The 21715-nt window shown below is 42.5% G+C and overlaps 1 pseudogene; it reads right to left on the bottom strand.

The window, feature by feature from the left end:
• Window positions 1–8759: 8759 nt before the first annotated feature.
• Window positions 8760–9977, bottom strand: LOC100786168 (glycerol-3-phosphate 2-O-acyltransferase 6-like; annotated as a pseudogene).
• Between the last annotated feature and the right edge of the window lie 11738 nt (window positions 9978–21715).

The raw sequence follows: 21715 nt of genomic DNA, 5'->3' as shown, positions 1-21715 counted from the left end.
AGAGACAACCCCTCTGGCTCTGTATAATGCGGTGATTAGAGCAAGGAACCCAAGTTTAGAGGTGTTAGACTAGGCTATAGAGGTCATCTGGCCAGAGATCAGTGCTCCTATGTTCATATCCAAGTGAGAGACTAGGTCAAAGATCAGCCTAGCTCTGTCCACTGTCAAATCATAGGTATGTGATGTGGGGGCCAAGTTGGAGTATGGGAGGAAACTCCACATATAAGCTAGTGTAGTCATATCCTTCCTGAGAATCTTCCCAGATTGGCCCTCAGAGTTCAAAATGAACCATCGGCCAAGTATGCATAAGGCAGCCTCTATCTCTCTAAAGTCTGTAGGCAACCTGCAGTATCTGGAGTAGACGGGTAGAGTCTGGACTGCGTTGAGATTGTCAGCATCAATTTTCACCAAATGACCTCTAACTCTGGACTGCTTTAGTGGATGGTCCTCAGAACGGTATAAATTTGCATAGAACTCTTTCACCAAAGCCAGGTCTATGCTCCCATCAGCTAAATTGGTGAGGCATTTATGGAAATTACGCCTCTCCAGCTCGGCCTTAAAGTCATCTAGCTCAGTGTGATATAACTCTACTTTCCTCTCAGGTAAAATTTTTCTTCCAAGAACATTATCTGTATATCTGGTCCAAGCATCTAATGAAGAGAATCTCCTTGTGTCATACTGAGATGTGGGCCTTGTACCAATGCTCTTTCTCTTTCTTGAAGCCATCTGTAGACAGAGGAACCAAACAATTAATCAGGACACAATTATTCCAATTTTTAAAACTGAAAAATGAAACTGAAGTAGACACTGGCCTCTTAGCGAGACATGGTCCGCTTAGCTTGCCTTTGTAAAAAAAAACTATCGCTTAGCGACATGTGAAGCCGTTTAGCGAAAGTTGCAAAATTTTTAGATTCTGCAGAATTGGCTTAGCAGGAAAGCGCTCGCTAAGCTGAACATGTGCCACAAGGATTTGCGCTAAGCTCCTTAAAGGATGCGCTTAGCGGCACCAACTCTTCAAAAATTCTACTAACTGTTGGGAGCTTAGCGAGCAAAGCTCGCTTAACTCAGAGGATGCCGCAACCAATCGCGCTTGGCCCAGGAAAGCTCGGCTTAGGGCGCGGCCATCAACAAAAAAATTGATTTAAGTTACCTGGGCTTAGCGATTCAACCTCGCTTAGCCATAGGTAGTTTAGCAAGAGCATGAGTGTTCATCCTCAAAAGATGAACTCACTTAGCGCAGTAAGCGCACTTAGCGAGTTCTTCAGATAATACTTACATACAATGAGTATTGATTAACTCGCTTAGCGAGTTCATCGCATTTTCCAGAAAACGCAGCTCATTTTCTTGCACTTTTCAAGCCTCTAAAAGGCATATCAAACATGCAACGTGCGCCTCATACTCAATTCAGTATACAAGCGTATATAGCCCTAATCTAAAACTAAACCTAACAAAACATAAAAACCCTAAAAATCTAAAGCTACAGTTGAAGTCTTCTACCCTAAAGTTAAGACAAGAAAAAGAGAAAAAGAATCATGGAACTTACTTGGATGGTGTATGGTTGATGCTTCAAAGTTGAAAATGCACAAAGAAAGCACAAATGCAAAATGTGCAAATTTTTGGAGAGAGAGAATGCAAAGATGAGGTTTCCGTAATCTGGCAAATGTGAGTGTAACTGCTGTTACACTCACTTAAGCAGGTTTTTGATACTTTTGCTTAGCAGACCGCTGCGCTAAGCGAGCAAAAGAAACGTTTGGTTTCTCAACAAGGCTCACTTAGCAGACTCGTGCGCTTAGCCGACGTTTCAAATTCAAAATCAGATTTTTTTTTAACAGAAACTCGGCTTAGCGTGAGGGTACATCTGCTTAGTGAGATCTGCAGATTAGAAAAGCTGCAACTCTCGCTAAGCCAGGCTCTGACCAGCTTAGCTAAAATGATGCATCTTAAGTACAGAGGAGCATGCGCTTAGCTAAGAGGGACTCGCTTAGCACTCATATTGCCGCAATGAATCTCGCTTAGCTGCTATGACTGGCGCTTAGCATCATGGACCTCAATTATGGCCGTAAGGAATTGCGCTTGGCGACAATAGGTCATGCTTAACCACGGATAAGTTCTCGCTTTGCGATAAGGCTGAAGCTTAGCAGAATTCAGATCGAATTTAAGTTAGCTTAGCTCTACCTTAGCCAACTTAGCGGACCAAATCAACCTCAGATGCAAGGGTTGGGCGTTAAGCGCTTGAGACTCGCAGCTTAGCGCATGAACAGAGATGTGCTTAGCGCGAGGCTTACGCTTAGCGAAAGGACTGTTTTTTTTAGAAAATATTTTTCGAAGTTATTTTTCAGTCCTTTTTCCAAGAAACTGAAACCCTTATGTTAAACATCCAAATATTTGCTGATATACTCCTATGTACAAACTATATAGCAAGTTCCAAATGATTTAAATGCAAAAAAAAAAAAAAAAAAATATAACAGAATTTAAAAATGGGTTGCCTCCCAGGAAGCGCTTCTTTAACGTCATTAGCTTGACGCTTTTACCTCACTGGGTGATCTTATGTTTTGGTTCCTACTTTTAGAACCTCTTGATCTCTTTCCATTACCTGTAAGCAAACATTGTGTTCTGGAGCAAGCTTATCTTCAACAAACAAATCAAAATGAATTTTGTGATCTTCAAAACCTAGCTCCAGCTTCCTCTTCCCCATATCAACTATACAGCTTGCGGTCAACACGAATGGCCTTCCCAATATTACAGGGATGTTAGTATCTTCGGAGATATCCATTACCACAAAGTCTGTCGGGAAGATAAAATGTTTTACTCTGACCAAAACATCTTCAATTACTCCATATGGCTTGGTAATGGAGTAGTCAGCTAATTGTAAAGTCATTCGAGTGGGCATTATTTCCAACTCTCCCAATCTTCTGCACATGTAGAGTGACATCAAATTGATACTGACTCCCAGGTCAATAAGAGCTTTTCCCACATTGACTTCTCCAATTGAACAAGGAATAGTTACACTCTGAGGATTATTATGCTTGGGTGGAAGGATCTTCTAGATCACAACACTGCAATTTCCTTCCACTATGATTTTTTCCTGATGAATATATTTATGCTTCCTTGTTAACATATCTTTCAAAAATTTAGAGTAGAGTGGCATCTACTGCAAAGCTTCTCCGAAGGGCATGGTTATTTCCAGTTTCCTGAAAATATCTAAAAATCTCGCCAGATGACGATCTTTTTCTTTCTTGGAAGGTACCACAAGATACAGTACTTCCACACCTTCATCCACAGCTTTTTCACTCCTACTCTTCTTTGCATTTTTATTATTTTTTTCTTCTTTTTCATTTTTTTTCATTTTCTATTTCTTTTTCTTGGTCCTTCAATTCTTTATTCTTGACCATTATTTGTTCCTCTTTTTCTTGATTACTTTCACCTCTCACCCCATTTTTCTTGCCATCAGTACTTTTCTTGTCAGTAGTTTTCTTCTCATGCACAACACTATCCTCATCCTTAACCTCCACAAACCTTTAACTTCTTGTCATCACAGTTTTGCATTCCTCCTTGGGATTCTGTTCTATATTTGCCACAAAACTGTTGGATGACTTGTCAGCTATCTGCTTGGCCAGTTGTCCCACCTGGACCTCAAGGTTCTTCAGTGTTGACTCAGTGCTTTTCTGATTTGACATTGTTAACTGCATAAACTGAGTCAAAGTCTCCTCCAGCTTAGTAGTTCTCTGGAATATGTTAGGTCCTTGTTGGATTGGCCTGTTTGAAGGCCCACTCTGGTCTCTGTTTAACTAATTGCCAGGGTGTGTCCTCTATTGTCCTTGTTGATTATATGGACCCTGCTGGAAGCCTGAAAATCCTCCTTGAGTATACCCTTGTCGCTATTGATTTCCCATATAATGAATTTCTTGAGTGTTTTCTTCACTGGGAGTACATTGGCCTATTTCATGAGCCTCACCATAGATGGTACAACCTGTAACCTGCAAAATAGAAGAGTGTGTAGGTTGACCTATAGACAACTTAGTTGGCAGCTTACCAAGTGTCTGTTAAAATCTCCAGTTGCTTAGAAAGCAACTTGTTCTGTGCCAATAGCGCGTCATGTGATGATAGCTCTATCAAGCTTTTCTTTGTGGGTTAGTGGGTTCTGTCTCATAGAATGGCATTATCACTAGCTGACATGTTCTCAATTAGCTCTATTGCTTCTTCTGGGGTCTTCAGTTTTATCTTTCCCCCTACAAAAGTATCTAACAGTTGCTTGGTTTGTGGTCTCAGCCCATCTATAAACATATTCAATTGGATTGGCTCGGAAAACCCATGAGTGGGATTTTTTCTTAACAAGCCTCTGAATCTCTCCAATGCTTTACTCAGAGATTCATTAGGAAACTGATGAAATAAAGAGATTGTAGCTTTCCCTTCTGTAGTCTTGGACTCTGGGAAGTATTTATTTAGGAACTTTTCAACAACTTCTTCCCAGGTTTTCAGACTATTGCCCTTGAATGAGTGGAGCAACCTTTTGGCTTCTCCTGCCAATGAGAATGAGAAAAGGCTGAGCCTAATAGCTTTGTCTAGTACACCGACAATCTTAACAGTGTTACATATTTCAATGAACGTTGCCAAGTGTGCATAGGGGTCTTCATTACGTAATCCTTGAAATAAGTTCCCCTGTATTAAATGAATTAAGGAATGTGGATAGTTGATGTTGTTAGCTTGCACTTCAGGACGTGCAATGCTGGTAAAAAATTATGGTACTGAACTACTTGAATAATCCTCAAGGGTAATCCTCTGGTCATGCTCTTCTGCCATGGTAATGGCTTCAAGTAATTGAGTGGCAGATTCCCTTGATGATGGTGAATCAGGTGATAATAAGTCGGAGAAATGAGTCTCCTCCTCAAGAATGGATGCAACTGTTCTATCTTGCAAAAGTTTCCTTCTCCTCTCGGCCCTATTCCTTCGCAATGTAGCTTCAATTTCTAAGTCCAAAGGAACTAAATTGCCTGTGGGAGATCTATGCATATACAACACTAACAGAACAGCGGTTACCCAATTAAACAGGAAAAGACAAATGGAATTTATGAACGAATATTCACAAAAACAATCAAAGAATAACAAATAAAGAATAGACACCTAAAAACGAGCTAACTTCCCAAATAAAAAAGAGTTCCCCGGCAACGGCGCTAAGAACTTGTTCGGCTTCCGACAAGTGCACCGGATCGCACAAGTAGTATAAAACGGTAAGAACCGAGTATCGAACACTCGGGGAACTTGTGTTATTTGGTAAACTATTTCAGAAAATATGCGTCTAGTGTGTAAAAGTAAGTGTGAATATGAACAAGTGTATAAACTATTTGTGCAAAAATAAAGAAAATCACGCGAGAGAAATGATGTGTAAAAACAAGTAGAGAACACGTTGGTCTTCCTAATAGGTGCCTGATGCTAAAAAGATATTCTCTATCTAACAATGCTCATGTGTTCTTATGGTGTCTCCTGAGATACTAAACCCCGATTCCTCATGATATTTTAGCCTAATCCTGATAAAGCATCATCCGTAGATTCCTCTAGTAAGACTAAACTCAACCAGGACCGCATTAAGACACACATACTCAACTAACTTATCGCACCCTGATTCCTCGTGAAAGCACGACAACTCAGCCCTGCACTACCAAGGACTTTAGAGTCAGACCAGTTTCCACTATTGAATGACCCTAACAAAGCATGCATCTATGTGATCAAGGTAAAGGCATATTGGAATGAAAAGCAGATAGCACAGAGAACACACAAAACATCATTAAATAGATAGAAATATATTTACATCAGGTACCTACAGGGAAGATCCAACAGAGGATTTAGCTTTCCATACCAAGAAGCCTTCTTAACAACAAAGAGAAGAACAAGATGAAAGATTTCAAAAATACAAGTGGTGAGGTTGTCTCCTTCACCTCTAGGATCTCACAATCACTCACAAACTAATCTCAAACTCTCAAACCGGTTCCTGCTTCAAGCTCTGGTCTCTACAGATCTTCATATAGAAAAATCTCTCAAAACTCTCTGGAACTTGGACCTTTCTCTCTCTAGAAACCATAGACATGAAAAGCTCTGAATCCCAGTCCAAACTCTCTTCACAAAATCTGATTTCAGGCTTAAATAGGTGGCCTTGTTCGTGCTCGTGCACTTAGCGCATGTATGGACCGCTTACTGCACGTTAGTGATTTTTGACTTAGTGCACCTTTCTCGCTTAGTGGATGAACTGAAGCGATGCGCTTAGTGAACCTGTATAGCTCATCTTCTTCTGGATTCTTCCTCGCGCTTAGCCCAGGAGTGTTGCGCTTAGCGGATGCTCACTAAGCCAGCAGATTGGCTTAGCGAGAAGGTGAAAACAACCTTTTCCAAAGCTTGCCTAATTAACCTGAAATTGAGAGATAATGATTTTTAAACATACAAAATGAAAATACTAAGTATTTATTACCTATACTTAATAGAAAATACTTATAACATTACAAAATAACCATAAATTGGGAGAGTTTGATACAATTCATACAAGTTTTATACACAAAAGTTAGTCGTTTTCACCGACTAACATTTGGCAACCAATCTTAGTGGATATTTGGGAACATTTAAACTGGCATAAGTTATGGTGCAAGAAGTCATCACCCCCTCTCTTTTTTCAAATTCTCAAAATAGTTTTTGGGAGAATTATATATACAAAATCAGACAATAATTTGGAACCATTTCTTGTCTATCATTTTCTTCCATAATTTTATCATGTGGTTGTCCAAGTCTACTGGTCCAGTCAAAGGTTTTTGGAGTACCTGAAAAGCACATACTATATTTTAGTACATGTTACTACATACACAAGTTTATATACATGTTATTGCATACACATGTTACTGTTGGTCCAGTGCTTCCAATGGTCCTTTGCTTCACTCAGTATCAACAATTGTTGCTTGAAATCTTTGCTTGAAATAGTCGAATCCTTGATCCTTTTCACAACCACCATTGTCAAAATCAAGTTGAAGGCTTATAATTTGTAGTTTCTAAAGTAAGTATTAAAAATTAGAAAGAAAAACTATTTTAATCCTAGTTGTTGTAGTTGTCATGCATGATTGAGATATTATACAAGTCTGCACCCTTTTACAAGTTACACGGGTGTCTTCCTGTACATTATAAACCCCATCATAGTCCACCTAATTCTTTCGGGACATAATAAAGGTCATGAAAGCATAAGTCCTATGCAGTATTACGTAAGGCCATGGAACAACTCCCCCAAACTCAAAAACAGCGATGCAAACCACCTCACTCCTGCTTCCCTAACCAAACTTTCATGCATGATTTTCATCCATCTCCAAAAATACAAATTGCTGGATTACTTGTCCACATTATATACGAACAATTAAAACTAGGGAGCTTGTTGTGTAGCTAGGACCCGCAGTTCAAAAATCTTGTTAGTTAGTGCTCATTAAACACTCCATTGACAATCATCACTTTTCTCTATCTCCATTTTCTTGTCAGATCATAATTATAATCTCTCTCTCTAGTATTTCTTTTTCTCTTAGAGTGTCTTTTAGAATGAGAGTGTCTATACATATATTTTTCTATAAAGCAATAGTGAAACCTGTGCATTGGATGATTTAAATAAATAACAAAACAAAGAAGAAGGGAGAGTAAAAATTAAAAACTTAAAATTTATCAAATTCATCCAATGAGAGTTCCACAGATAAGACTGAATTGAGCAGCAGGAAGGAAGAACAAAGTTCAAATGATGCACAATAGTTACTAGGTGTAAATATAGTGAAGTTCAAATCAAGGTCAGCAAATTTTATCCACATGTAAAATTAACATATATCCTTTTTTCTTTTGGGAGTAATGTAGGTGGCAAGTTCAATGCAGTTACTAGTCTTAATGTTCAATATTTTGAAAGGTTTATGGAAGCTATATACTCCTGGCCCCTCCTTTACCCTTTTTGTTTGCCAAAATTTTGTCAGTTTTGTTTTGATAGGAAGAAGCTGAGGATTTGCGGTTACTCAATCCATTCAATGAAACATCAATTAAGTTTACAAATTCCACTTGCTGCATTTACATTTCTGTGGCCTTCACCAAAAACTTGCGTTTTATTAGCATCAGTTATTTGAGATGAAGAACAAGGTGCATACCACTAGGCCCTGGTCTATCCTTTGCCACTACTAGTATTTTTGCCAATAAGTGTGTGCTCGAAAAATATAATGGCGAACTGTGCATTGTATTGATTTTGCTGATTCTCCTTTGCCACCAATTCAAGTTACACAAATCCTTCTAATTGGAAGCTTAAAATTAAAACCATCCCCTGCAATGCAATTTTGCAGTCTTAGTCCTTAGATATTTGGATTTGGGTCTAGTTCAACCCCAAAAGCTAACTCAAAATGTAAAAATTGTCTTTTACTTATATACTTTATTTTGATCATATCATTAATCGATATAGGATTTTTAGCATGCAGTGTATACACACGACATACCATTGTGTCCAGATTTAAGGCATGTCTTGACCCCTAAGCTGTATGGTAATATCTTAATTACACTAAGAACTCAATCACCCTTGTTTGTACCTTGAATCTCTAATAACTGGCTACTAAGGCCAGCTTGTAGTGAACTTGGAAGATCAACTTTGTGACATTCATAATTATGCACAATCATACATATGACTTAAGTTCTAACGGGGAGTGTCAAATGAATAATGCTTCGTGTAGGTCACCTTAAAGGAGGTAATATCTACTGTAAACAAATATAGAAAATTATATAGAAGTGCACAAGTGTCTGTGATAATAATTGAAAATTATATAGCTGAAAATAATTGAAAGCAAAGTCCCTGCAAGCATGGCATATTTGCTCTTCCTAGTCAAATTTGTGCACTCAAATCCCAAAGTCCCTGCAAGAACCCTTTGAATGTAGTTTGCAACTTCAATAGCTGATTTCCCCCCACTGCATGTGAGCTCCTTGGGAAGCTGGTTCAAGAAAGTGATCTCATATGTTGTCATTGGATACATGAATACAAAGTAGGGCTCCAACAACTTGTGTCCACAAACCGTGGTTTCATAGAACACACTTTGCTTTGTGTTAATAGCAACTGGGACAATCCTATCAGTGAGTTCAGCAAATAGTACACTGAACCTCAAGAGGAAAGGCTCTCTACGAGTTGTGCCTTCAGGGCAAATCACCAAGTCCCCTTCCTCAAGTAGTCTCTTAATATTGGCAGCATCTTTCTCTCTTTCCCTTGAGAGTGCCACAACTTTAATTGGTGAAATTATTTAGTAAATTTGCTTATGCTATATGTGACACAACTAATTTTTCTTCCAAGTGCAACTGCAGTAACCACGAGGTCTAAAACTGTGCGATAGTTACAAACAAATAGAACACCACTTTGACCCTTCTTTGGGGGTGGTGGAGGGGTACCCTTCACAATAACTCTGATTCCTAATAGCTTATAGTTATACCAAGCAATTCTTTCAGGCAAAGGGATGTTAAGGTAGACCCATAAGATGGAGAGTATGATGCCAATTGGCAACCATAGGAAGGTCAAGAGGGCTGCTAGAGAAGTTGGCCTTTGAACAAACCTACCCTCATGAAAAATAATTGGACTTAAAAGTTTGTTTCTTGGTAGTGGTATTGGATCACTATTTTGATATATTAAATTAAGGGTATTGGATATCTTTGTACTCTCAAGATTTCATTATAGCTCTTTGCTAAAATTACTAAAGGGTTAAAATTATCCCCATCCATATGATAGAGATGTTGTGTATTTGCATTCCTTTATTGAAGGCATTTTCGTTGCCAACCTAGGAACTAACAAATTTATGCTCTTTCAATTTGCTGGTTAGTTATTTGAACCTTTGTTATGTTTGAAATGTTATACTTTATTGCTAACAAGATTTTTATGTCAATGTTGTTTGTCTTGCTCGGAAGACAAAGTAAAACACAAGATCCAACTGATACCTCTGCATCACACACTCCATTCCTTATTGTTACTTTTGAATGTTTTTCAGGTTATCATATACTACTTGTAATTCGCGTTGCTGTGGAAGCTCTTTGATTATAGCAATTCCAGGTACGTACGTAGGAACTAGTATGTATATACTGGTGTTTGATTTAAAATCTTATATACTAGTGTTTGATTTAAAATATTATATGCAATTAAGAGCACATGAAAGAATGCTCTCACTTCAGCCTGTACAATTAAGAGCATGTTTGGTTAACCATTCAAAAAATAATCCAAACATGTTAATGTAGCGACTGTTTCTCTCTCTAGGAATCTCTCTATGCCAACAATTGAAATTGCTCATGAGCATGGATGGAAGTGTTTATAGTTGGAGTGTGATTGAATCCTTGTTAAGTTAGCTTTTGAGAATTTGAGTGTTATCCCTTGGCAGTTGCATAATAGATGGCAGAATTGTAGTGTCCTCCAAAGAAGGTGAATTCATGCGGCTGCAAATTGATGCTAATGCTTGTTTTGTCCTTGTATTTTCTTGTATGTGATGAATGTAATATGCTATACAAACAACTGTTGATATCAATATTTGTCTATAATCGAAATTTATATTTTGTATGTTCTTGTACATCATCAATGTAATTTGCTATATAAACAACTGTTGTTCAAGCTGAGTGAACCTTAGATTCTCGTTTGAGACTGAATGCAATGATTCTTGCAGACAGTTTGCGTTAGTCATTGTATTTAGTCTTGAATTGTCCATTTGGACAGTTTGGGAAGACTGGTATTTTTATGTTAGATACATTTGTTAAGGTTATTATTATTTTGATTAATTTGATTAAATTTCGATACAATGCATTTCAAGTTGTTCTCTGAGTGCATACTTGATTATCGGGAAATTAATTTCACCGATGTTATGTCGTGTACTTGGAGACCAATGCGAAATGCTGCCGAAATTTAGTCAAATTTTTCAAAAGAATGCTAACCATGACGTATGAAGCTAACATAAAAGACATTCTTCCTAAATGGGATAGGGCTTCACCTATAAATAAAAAGTGAGATTTTCATGCATGGAATTGCTTAGATGGATTGAAGTTGGATGAATCAAAGTCGCATGAGCCCAGAATATGAGGATGGCATCGAGCAGTTCATGCAATTTGCTTCAGAAAGAGGTCGACCGAATGAAGAAGGAAAATATTATTGTCCTTGCATCAACTGTTTGAATGGAAGACGACAACTACTGGACGACATACAGGAGCATCTATTGTGTGATGGGATTAAGAAGAATTACACGACGTGGATATGGCATGGTGAAGTGACAGACATGCATAGTGGGTCCCAATTTGAACCGTTTGATGTAGAAATGGGAGATCGCTTGAAGGACATGATTCGTGACTGTCATACCCTAATTTCGTCCGGGGACCTTTGCTTGATAACGTGCGACCATTCTTTGGTCCTCGTGAGGTGCTTGGCACCCATCATTAGGCAATTTGTGAAATTCCAGGACATGCCCAAAAAAACCAAAAAAAATATTGATGCACAATCCGTAAGTTTCCGTGACACACCGGAAATCAAAAGGAAGCGTCGTTGCATAATTAAGTGAGGTTCCGTAACATTCCGTAAGTTAAAAAGGGGATGATTATGTAATCCGCAAGGTTCCGTAACAATTACGGAAAGAAAACAAGTATCGTTACGGAATTCGTAAGTTTCCGTAACTTTACGAAAAAAGAATCACCAAAAAAACAGCAGAGGGGGTGAACTTAGTAAAAATGGGGGTGCAAATAGCACCCAGGCCCATTTGGGCCCTCCAGAAGATTCCTCCAGAGGGCGGTTGCTTCTGGAGGAAGCAACCCTGCTCGCCTGGGCGAGCTAAGCTCGCCTGGGCGAGCTGGGCGGCAAGCATCTCCCCTATTTTGCTATAAATAGGGGAGAAAATGAAGAAGAAAAGGATCCCAGCCCTTTAGGCACTTCTCTCTCTTTGGAATTTGCTTGGAAAAATTGTTTCCGTGAAGAAAGTCTAAGCCGAGGCGCTTCCGAAACGTTTCCGTAACGTTTTCCGTGAGGAATCTCGCAAAGGTTTGAACCGTTCTTCGACGTTCTTCATTCGTTCTTCATCGTTCTTCGATCTTCAACGGGTAAGTACCTCGAACCAAGCTTTTCGATTCATTCTATGTACCCGTAGTGGTCCACATTGTGTTTCGTGCATTTTGATTCTCGTTTTGTTTACTTTTTATACCCCCTGTTGACGTGCTTAAGCCATTTTACTTAAGTCATTTCTCGCTTAACTTAAAAATAAAATAAATTTCCACCGAACATTTGAATTGCATTATCCGTTAACTTCGGTTAAAATCAATTCCGACCGTTCGGTCGTGCCATAACCACGTTGGAAATCAAAAAGAGGTAAAAAATAATATAATAATCAAAAAGACATCTTTTAGTAAAATAAAGCGGAACATCAATCGGACATTTTCTCTTTGGGAATTCTCATTCTTAATCGAATTGATTAATAACTAAAGTGAAATTAAGGCTAAAATCAACTCGCCTAGTCAAGCTCGTCCACAAAAATAGGCTTTTGAAGTTCGTCATTTCATTTCTCACTAAGTAAAATGGATCATTTTTAAGGTCCAACGCCTTAAAATGATCACCTCTTAAAGTAAAAAAGAATCACTTGATAAGAAAGAACTACGTAGGTCTGAGTTCCTCATTGAGGATACGTAGAAAGAACTACGTAGGTCTGAGTTCCTCATTGAGGATACGTAGGAGCAAAAGCCCCGCCTTTGTCGACAAAAACAAGAGATCGTTAATGGTCCAATGCCTTAACGTTTCTCTCCTTTCAAAAACAAGAGATCGTTAATGGTCCAACGCCTTAACGTTTCTCCCCTTTCAAAATCAAAAGACCGTTTAATGGTTCAACACCTTAAATGACCTTTTGTTCAATAAAAACATATTTTGCAAAAAAGACAAAAACAACTTAACCAAACACTTTGTTCCGAAAGAACTACGTAGGTCTGATTTTCTCATCCCAAATTGAGGAATACGTAGGAGCAAAGGGAAACACCCTTGTCGACCACAAAAAAGGAAAAAATATAAAAAAGGCATAAAGGATATAAGAACATAAAAGGGAACATAAAAATCAAAGTCATGTTTGCACATTCGATTAAGGGCTGCCGTCCCTTGGGACGGACGTGTGGGGTGCTAATACCTTCCCCGTGCGTAAATACAACTCCCGAACCTTTCACTAAAAGTTCGTAGATCGCGTCTTTTCCGGTTTTTCCGACGTTTTCCTCAAATAAACGTTGGTGGCGACTCCGCGCGTATTCCTTTCGTGGAACACGCATCCCGCGAGTCTCGCGTCGCCCTCCCGCCGAAGGGTAGGTTGCGACAGTTGGCGACTCCACTGGGGACTGTTTTTTAGAGAGTTAGGCCATTTAATCTTGTGCAATGTTTTATCATGACTTTCTCCTTTGTTGGTTTCCCTTTATTTGTCTTATGTTCTTGTGTATATAAACTTTTTGTTGCTTTTAGTGTGTTTTAGAATGTATGCATGAGGTAAATATTTATTCATTTGATGCACACAAACACTAACACTATTTGCACACACTGTGAGTGAAAAAGGGCCCTATACCCGGGTTCATGGGAACATAAGGAGTGGAGGTGAATCTGTGATCATGCTAGGTCTCCGACTTGCTTGATTACAGTGAACCCTCATCTAGAGCTTTTCTCTTCGAAAACTTATTGTTGCTAGTAGTCCCTACTGCTGCAATATGTTCTTCGAAGGGGATGATACCTCTAGAAACCATCAAGAGAGATATGACTACCTTGGGGATTATTGCTAAAAGCCTAGTTAGTTCTCTCCCTTATAGGTCCCTTAAATAGGGGCACGGAGCAAACACGCTGCGTGCCATTTTTCACACTACCATGCATAAGTATCATATACCCTTTTGCTTATGTTCAGTAAATATCGTCATACTGTGTACATTCCCGCATTGTGTCTTTTACATAGGCATTGCATATGGGTTCTGTCTTGATCCCTACTATAAACAAACCAACGGAGGGTCCGTGTCGCCTTCTTAAAAACGTGCGTTGGGGCATTTCGCTACCCCTAGACGTCGTATCTAAGAAGGGGACAAATTCCCCGGACCCCCGCATTCCTAGATTGCATCTGTGTCATATGCATTCCATCATGCATTCATCCATCCCACCCATGAGATATCGGAGTTTTGATTTGCACCAGCTTTTGTCTCACTTTAGTAAGCATGGGAACAAATCAAACCGGCAAGAGGTTCTACCAAGTCAAGGTCAAAAGCCTAGATACCACCAGCATCAAGGAATTGGGGCGGTTGATGGAACCCCTCCAAATGCAAGCCTTCCGCAAGACTTACGGAAAGATCTTAGAGTTGACCATAGCAGAGGTGTCCATAGAAGCCATTGCATCACTTACCCAATACTACGACCAGCCCTTGAGATGCTTCACATTCGGGGACTTCCAATTAGTACCAACCATTGAAGAATTTGAGGAAATTCTGGGATGTCCTCTCGGGGGAAGGAAACCATATCTTTCCTCCGGGTGTCTCCCCTCTTTGAGCAGAATTGCAACTGTGGTCAAGGATTCAGCCAGAGGGTTGGACCGCATAAAACAGACTCGGAACGGTATAGCGGGCCTGCCACAGAAGTACCTAGAAGACAAGGCGAGGGGTATGGCCAATCAAGGAGACTGGGTCCCGTTTATGGATGTGTTAGCTTTGCTAATTTTTGGGGTCGTCCTCTTTCCAAACGTGGATGGTTTGATAGACCTAGCAGCAATCGACGCTTTCCTTGCCTACCACCATAGCAAGGAAAGTCCGGTGGTAGCTGTCTTGGCAGATCTATTTGACACATTTGACCGAAGGTGCGAAAAGAGTAGCGCACGGATCATCTGTTGCTTACCCGCCCTCTGTGTTTGGTTGGTTTCACACTTGTTCCAACAAGACACAAGACATCCATGTCCGCTCTTGAGCCATCGCTCATGTACTGAAAAGAGGAGAATAGATTGGGACCAGCTCTTGGCCGGGATAGGAGGTAGAACAATCAGTTGGTTCCCCCGATGGAAGGAAGGAAAAGAAGGGGTCCTTTTCTCATGTGGAAGATACCCAAACATTCCGCTGGTAGGAACGAGGGGTTGTATTAATTACAATCCCACGCTCGCTATAAGACAACTAGGGTACCCCATGAGGGGAGCACCGACGGAAGGAAGCATGTCTCCTTTCCTTGTGAGGGATCTCGGCGCACAAAATTCCAAAACTATACAAAGAATCCATAAGGCATGGGAAACCCCGTTAAGGAAAGATCAAGAGCTTAGAGGCATTCGTAATGGCATCATTGGTGGGTACCACGAATGGCTGAAAGTTCGCATACGAGGTTTAGATTGGCTCGCCAAGTTAAAAGTCGTCAGCGAAGAGAATTTTGAAGCGCCGGAAGAGGACGAGGAAGTCCAAGCTCTCAAAAGCGAGTTAGGAAAGGCAAAACTCGCCAAGGAGAAGTTCAAGTTGGCTGCTACACACATTCGGAAGGAGTGCGCCGGGTTACGGGAAGAGAATGCAATTACCGCAAAAGCCCTTGAACAAGAGACCAAGAGGGCTCGCAAGGAAGAGTACGGCCGGAACAAATTTCGCGGAGCTCTATGGGGTAGCAATAATGAACTCAAGTTGCGAAGGGAAGAAAGGGACCAGTCGCGAGCACATAGCATGGTTCTGAAAGAGGAGTTGATGGCTTGTTCAAAGTCCAAAAGAAGCTTGTCTCAGCGTTTATGCGAGACGGAGACCAACATGCTAGCTATCATCGCCAAGTACCAAGAAGAGTTGGGTCTAGCCACGGCCCACGAGCATAGAATCACGGATGAGTATGCCCAAGTATATGCGGAAAAAGAGGCTAGAGGAAGGGTGATCGACTCTTTACACCAAGAGGCAACCATGTGGATGGATCGGTTTGCTCTTACCTTGAACGGGAGTCAAGAACTTCCCCGATTGTTAGCCAAGGCCAAGGCAATGGCAGACACCTACTCCGCCCCCGAAGAGATTCATGGGCTTCTCGGCTATTGTCAGCATATGATAGACTTAATGGCCCACATAATTAGAAATCGTTAGGAAACTTGTATGGTCTCTTAGACCTTGACTAGATATGACTTCCTTTTTTGAAATAAAATGAGTTGGTCCCATGTTCCTACTCCAAAAAACTTGTGCAAATCAAATCACTCCTGCATCTCATCTCTAGCATGCATTTTCTTTCTTTACCCACTCCTCACGTTTGGTTTTTTAGGGAAAAACACCATAACTAAACGCGCCGCAAGGGATCCCTATCGCACCAGATCCAAATCTAGAACGATGGGTGATCAAGAGGAGACGCAGGAACAGATGAAAGCCGACATGTCGGCTCTGAAAGAACAAATGGCCTCCATGATGGAGGCCATGTTAGGTATGAAACAGCTCATGGAGAAGAACGCGGCCACTGCCGCCGCTGTCAGTTCGGCTGCCGAAGCAGACCCGACTCCCTTGGCAACTACGCACCATCCTCCCTCAAACATAGTAGGACGGGGAAGGGACACACTGGGGCACGATGGCAGCCCTCACCTGGGATACAACCGAGCGGCTTACCCTTATGGACTGCCGCCCAACTATTCACCACCCATCTTGCAAGAAGATGCGGGCCACATTGCTTCTCCCGTCCATGAAAAAGAGCCTCATCAGCAGCCCGACGAAGTCCATAAAGACCCTCAAGATTATGCTCGGAGGGATGTCGAGTTTTATCCCCCGATCCCCGAAGGGCCGGCACCAGGCACGTTGCCCCAACCCAACATCGCAGCGTCGCCAATAGTTTTGTCTATGGAAGGGCCGCCCCCGGCAACTGAAGAAAGGAGGAAGTTCGATCTCCTTGAGGAAAGATTGAGGGCTGTGGAAGGATTTGGGGACTATCCGTTTGCCGACATGACGGATCTTTGCTTAGTACCCGATGTTGTTATTCCCCCGAAGTTCAAAGTGCCGGACTTCGACAAGTATAAAGGGACGACTTGTCCCAAAAACCATCTCAAAATGTACTGCCGTAAGATGGGCGCCCATTCTAAAGATGAAAAGCTGTTGATACACTTCTTTCAAGATAGCTTGGCCGGAGCTGCGGTAGTGTGGTACACTAATTTGGAAGCTACCCGTATCCGTACTTGGAAGGATCTGATTACCGCCTTCCTAAGGCAGTATCAGTACAATTCTGATATGGCTCCGGACCGTACTCAACTGCAGAATATGTTCAAGAAAGAGGGTGAAACCTTTAAAGAATATGCGCAGCGATGGAGGGATTTGGCGGCACAAGTAGCTCCTCCCATGGTTGAGAGAGAGATGATCACCATGATGGTAGACACTCTGCCAGTGTTCTACTATGAGAAGCTAGTGGGTTACATGCCGTCCAGCTTTGCGGATCTGGTGTTTGCCGGGGAAAGAATCGAGGTGGGATTGAAGAGAGGAAAGTTTGATTACGTTTCCTCCACAAACGTGAACGCCAAAAGAATCGGGGCAACAGGGGCAAAAAGGAAGGAAGGAGATGCCCATGCCGTCTCTTCAACGCCCGCATGGGTCAAACCCCAGCAAACACCTCATGGTACCCATCAGTACGCGCAACATCACCCAAGCTTCTCGGCTCCTGCTGGGAACGCCTCTAGCTCAACACCCGTGCAGCCTAAGGCACCCACCCAGAGGGAAGCTCCCCAAGTTCCAACTCCGAACGCGACTCGACCGGCCGGTAATTCCAACACGACAAGGAACTTCCCTCAGAGACCGTTGCCGGAATTCACCCCGCTCCCAATGACGTACGAAGATCTTCTACCATCCCTCATCGCCAATCATTTGGCCGTGGTAACTCCCGGAAGGGTCTTCGAACCCCCTTTCCCGAGGTGGTATGACCCTAATGCAACTTGCAAGTACCATGGGGGCGCCCCGGGGCATTCCATCGAAAAATGCTTGGCCCTTAAATACAAGGTCCAACATCTAATGGATGCCGGATGGCTGACTTTCCAAGAGGATCGGCCCAATGTGAGGACCAATCCGCTCGCCAATCATGGAGGGGGAGCAGTTAATGCAGTTGAATCCGATAGGCCCCACAGGTCTAAACCGTTGAGAGATGTGGCAACCCCTAGGAGGTTTATCTTTGAGGCCCTACAAAAGGGAGGTGTAATTCCCCATAGTGGGTGTAAGGAGGATTCCTGTCTGCTACATCCCGGCGAGATGCATGACATGGAGACGTGTTTGGGAGTAGAGGAATTGTTACAGCGGATGATAGACCAAGGTCGACTAGAAGTCGGCATTGAAGGAAAAGAAGAGCAGCACATATGCATGCAATCTATGGAGGGGAGCGGTGTCGTGAAGCCCAAACCTTTGGTGATATACTTCACTAAGAGTGCAGCCTCGCAAAAGCCCGGGTACCCCTTGATGGCCAAACCTGTTCCTTTCCCGTATCAAGATAGTCACGCGGTCCCGTGGAGATATACACCTCCGGAGAAGAAGGAAGAAGAAGTCACAGACGTCAGCTCGCTGTCGGCTAAAGTAACAAATATCACGGGACTGAGTGGTGTGACCCGTAGTGGTCGTGTGTTCGCACCTCCGGACCTACCGGTCCAACCCGCCGACGTCAAGGGAAAAGGAAAGGTGGTGGAGGAACAAGATGGCGAAGCACCCCACGCTTCGAATAAAGATATTCCAGCAAAGGGGCCCCCAGAGAAAAGGGATGGTAGAAAGGAGGTGTCGCTAGAGGAAGCCAGCGAGTTCCTTCGGATAATTCAGCAGAGCGAATTCAAGGTTATCGAACAGCTCAACAAAACCCCGGCTAGGGTCTCGCTGCTAGAGTTACTTATGAGCTCCGAGCCTCATCGGGCTCTGCTAGTAAAAGTGCTGAACGAGGCTCACGTGGCCCAAGATATTTCGGTAGAAGGTTTCGGAGGGCTGGTCAACAATATCACTGCCAACAACTATCTTGCCTTCGCCGAAGAAGAAATCCCCGCCGAGGGGAGAGGGCATAATAAGGCTTTACACGTATCAGTCAAGTGTATGGACCATATCGTGGCCAAGGTACTTATCGATAATGGTTCCAGTTTAAACGTGATGCCTAAGAGCACTTTGGACAAGTTACCATTCAATGCTTCCCATTTAAAACCAAGTTCAATGGTGGTTCGGGCCTTCGACGGCACTCGCCGAGAGGTTAGGGGAGAGATCGATCTCCCAGTACAAATAGGCCCTCACACCTGTCAAGTCACCTTCCAAATAATGGACATTAACCCACCCTACAGTTGCCTGTTAGGGCGCCCGTGGATCCACTCAGTGGGTGTTGTGCCTTCTACACTCCACCAAAAGCTGAAATTCGTAGCGGAGGGGCACTTGGTCATCGTGTCAGGCGAGGAAGATATCTTGGTAAGCTGCCCATCCTCCATGCCTTATGTGGAAGCCGCAGAAGAATCGTTAGAAACCGCTTTCCAGTCTTTTGAGGTGGTCAGCATTTCCTCCGTGGACTCCCTCTTTGGGCAACCTTGTCTGTCCGATGCGGCGGTAATGATGGCCCGAGTTATGTTGGGGAACGGTTATGAACCCGGGATGGGTTTAGGCAAAGACAATGGCGGCATAACTAGCCTGATAAAAACCCAAGGAAATCGTGGGAAGTATGGTTTAGGCTATAAGCCCACTCAGGCAGACATGAAAAGAAGCATCGCGGGAAGGAAGAACAGTGGTCAGAGCTCGCGTTGGAGACAAGAAAGTGAAGGAAGCCCGCCCTGCCACATAAGTAGAAGTTTTATAAGTGCGGGTCTGGGAGACGAAGGTCAAGTGGTCGCGATATGTGAAGATGATGTTCCAAGTACTTTGGATTTGGTCCGACCATGCCCTCCTGATTTCCAACTGGGAAATTGGCGGGTGGAGGAACGCCCCGGCATTTACGCAACAAGCATAATGTAAACCTTTACGGTTTTAAAAGCTCTATAGTTGGGCCTAGGCTTTAGAGTTTTCTTTTTGTTAAGGCTTGGTGTCTTTTGTTTTTGAATTTATAATACAAGGATCTTTCTTCATCTGTTCCTGGTCTCTACCCATTCTCATTCATTTGCATGTTTACTTCTTTTTCTGAAACGGCAGATTCGATGACGAGTCCCCCGAAGGTACTAATACCTGGGACCCGTCTATCAACTTCGAGCAAGAAATGAACCAAACGAAAGATGAAGAAGATGAGGAAATGGGACTTCCTTCGGAACTAGAAAGAATGGTCGCCCAAGAGGACCAAGAAATGGGGCCTCATCAAGAAGAAACAGAGCTAGTAGACTTAGGAATTGGCAGTGGAAAGAGGGAAGTAAAGATAGGTACAGGCATTGCCGCACCTATCCGTGAAGAATTAATAACCCTGCTAAAAGACTACCAAGACATCTTTGCTTGGTCATACCAAGATATGCCCGGTTTGAGTTCGGACATTGTGCAGCACCGATTGCCTCTAAATCCCGGGTGTTCCCCAGTAAAACAGAAATTGAGGAGGATGAAGCCCGAAACGTCCTTGAAGATAAAAGAAGAAGTGAAGAAGCAGTTTGACGCTGGATTTCTGGCCGTCGCTCGGTATCCAGAATGGGTTGCCAACATCGTGCCAGTTCCTAAAAAAGGTGGGAAAGTACGAATGTGTGTAGATTACCGGGACCTGAATCGGGCCAGTCCCAAGGACAATTTTCCGTTACCACACATCGATATCCTCGTAGACAACACGGCCAATTTCGCTTTATTTTCCTTCATGGATGGTTTCTCTGGTTACAATCAGATAAAGATGGCGCCCGAGGATATGGAAAAGACTACTTTCGTCACCCTGTGGGGAACGTTCTGTTACAAGGTGATGTCCTTTGGACTCAAGAATGCCGGGGCAACTTATCAACGGGCCATGGTAGCTTTGTTCCATGATATGATGCATCAAGAGATCGAGGTCTACGTGGACGACATAATTGCTAAATCTAAATCTGAGGAAGAACACCTGGTCAACCTGCGGAAGTTGTTCGAAAGGCTTAAGAAATATCAATTAAGGTTGAACCCCGCTAAGTGTACCTTTGGGGTCAAATCAGGGAAATTGCTTGGTTTCGTTGTAAGCTAGAAAGGGATAGAGGTAGACCCCGAAAAAGTGAAGGCTATCCTTGAGATGCCAGAACCCCGTACAGAGAAGCAAGTCCGAGGTTTCCTCGGGCGCTTGAATTATATTGCCAGATTCATATCACAGCTCACAGCCATTTGTGAGCCGTTGTTTAAACTCTTGCGCAAAAACCAAACTGATCGGTGGAATGAGGATTGCCAAGAGGCTTTTGGAAGGATCAAAAAGTGCCTAATGAATCCTCCCGTGCTTATGCCACCAATACCTGGAAGGCCTCTCATTTTGTACATGACAATCTTGGACGAGTCGATGGGGTGTATGCTGGGGCAACATGACGAATCCGGGAAAAAGGAGCGCGCTGTTTACTACCTAAGTAAGAAGTTCACGACCTGTGAGATGAATTACTCCTTGCTCGAAAGAACGTGTTGTGCTTTAGTATGGGCATCCCATCGCCTAAGGCAGTATATGCTGAGTCATACTACCTGGTTGATATCCAAAATGGACCCGGTTAAGTACATCTTTGAAAAGCCAGCTCTCACAGGACGAATCGCCCGGTGGCAAGTCTTGCTATCTGAGTTTGATATAGTCTACGTCACCCAAAAGGCGATAAAAGGAAGCGCTTTGGCAGATTATTTGGCTCAACAGCCT

The sequence above is a fragment of the Glycine max genome, chromosome 12, assembly GCF_000004515.6.
Source record: "Glycine max cultivar Williams 82 chromosome 12, Glycine_max_v4.0, whole genome shotgun sequence".
NCBI lineage: Eukaryota > Viridiplantae > Streptophyta > Magnoliopsida > Fabales > Fabaceae > Glycine > Glycine max.
The sequence above is the reverse complement of the archived record's forward strand: the minus strand, read 5'-3'. Positions and strand labels throughout refer to the sequence as shown.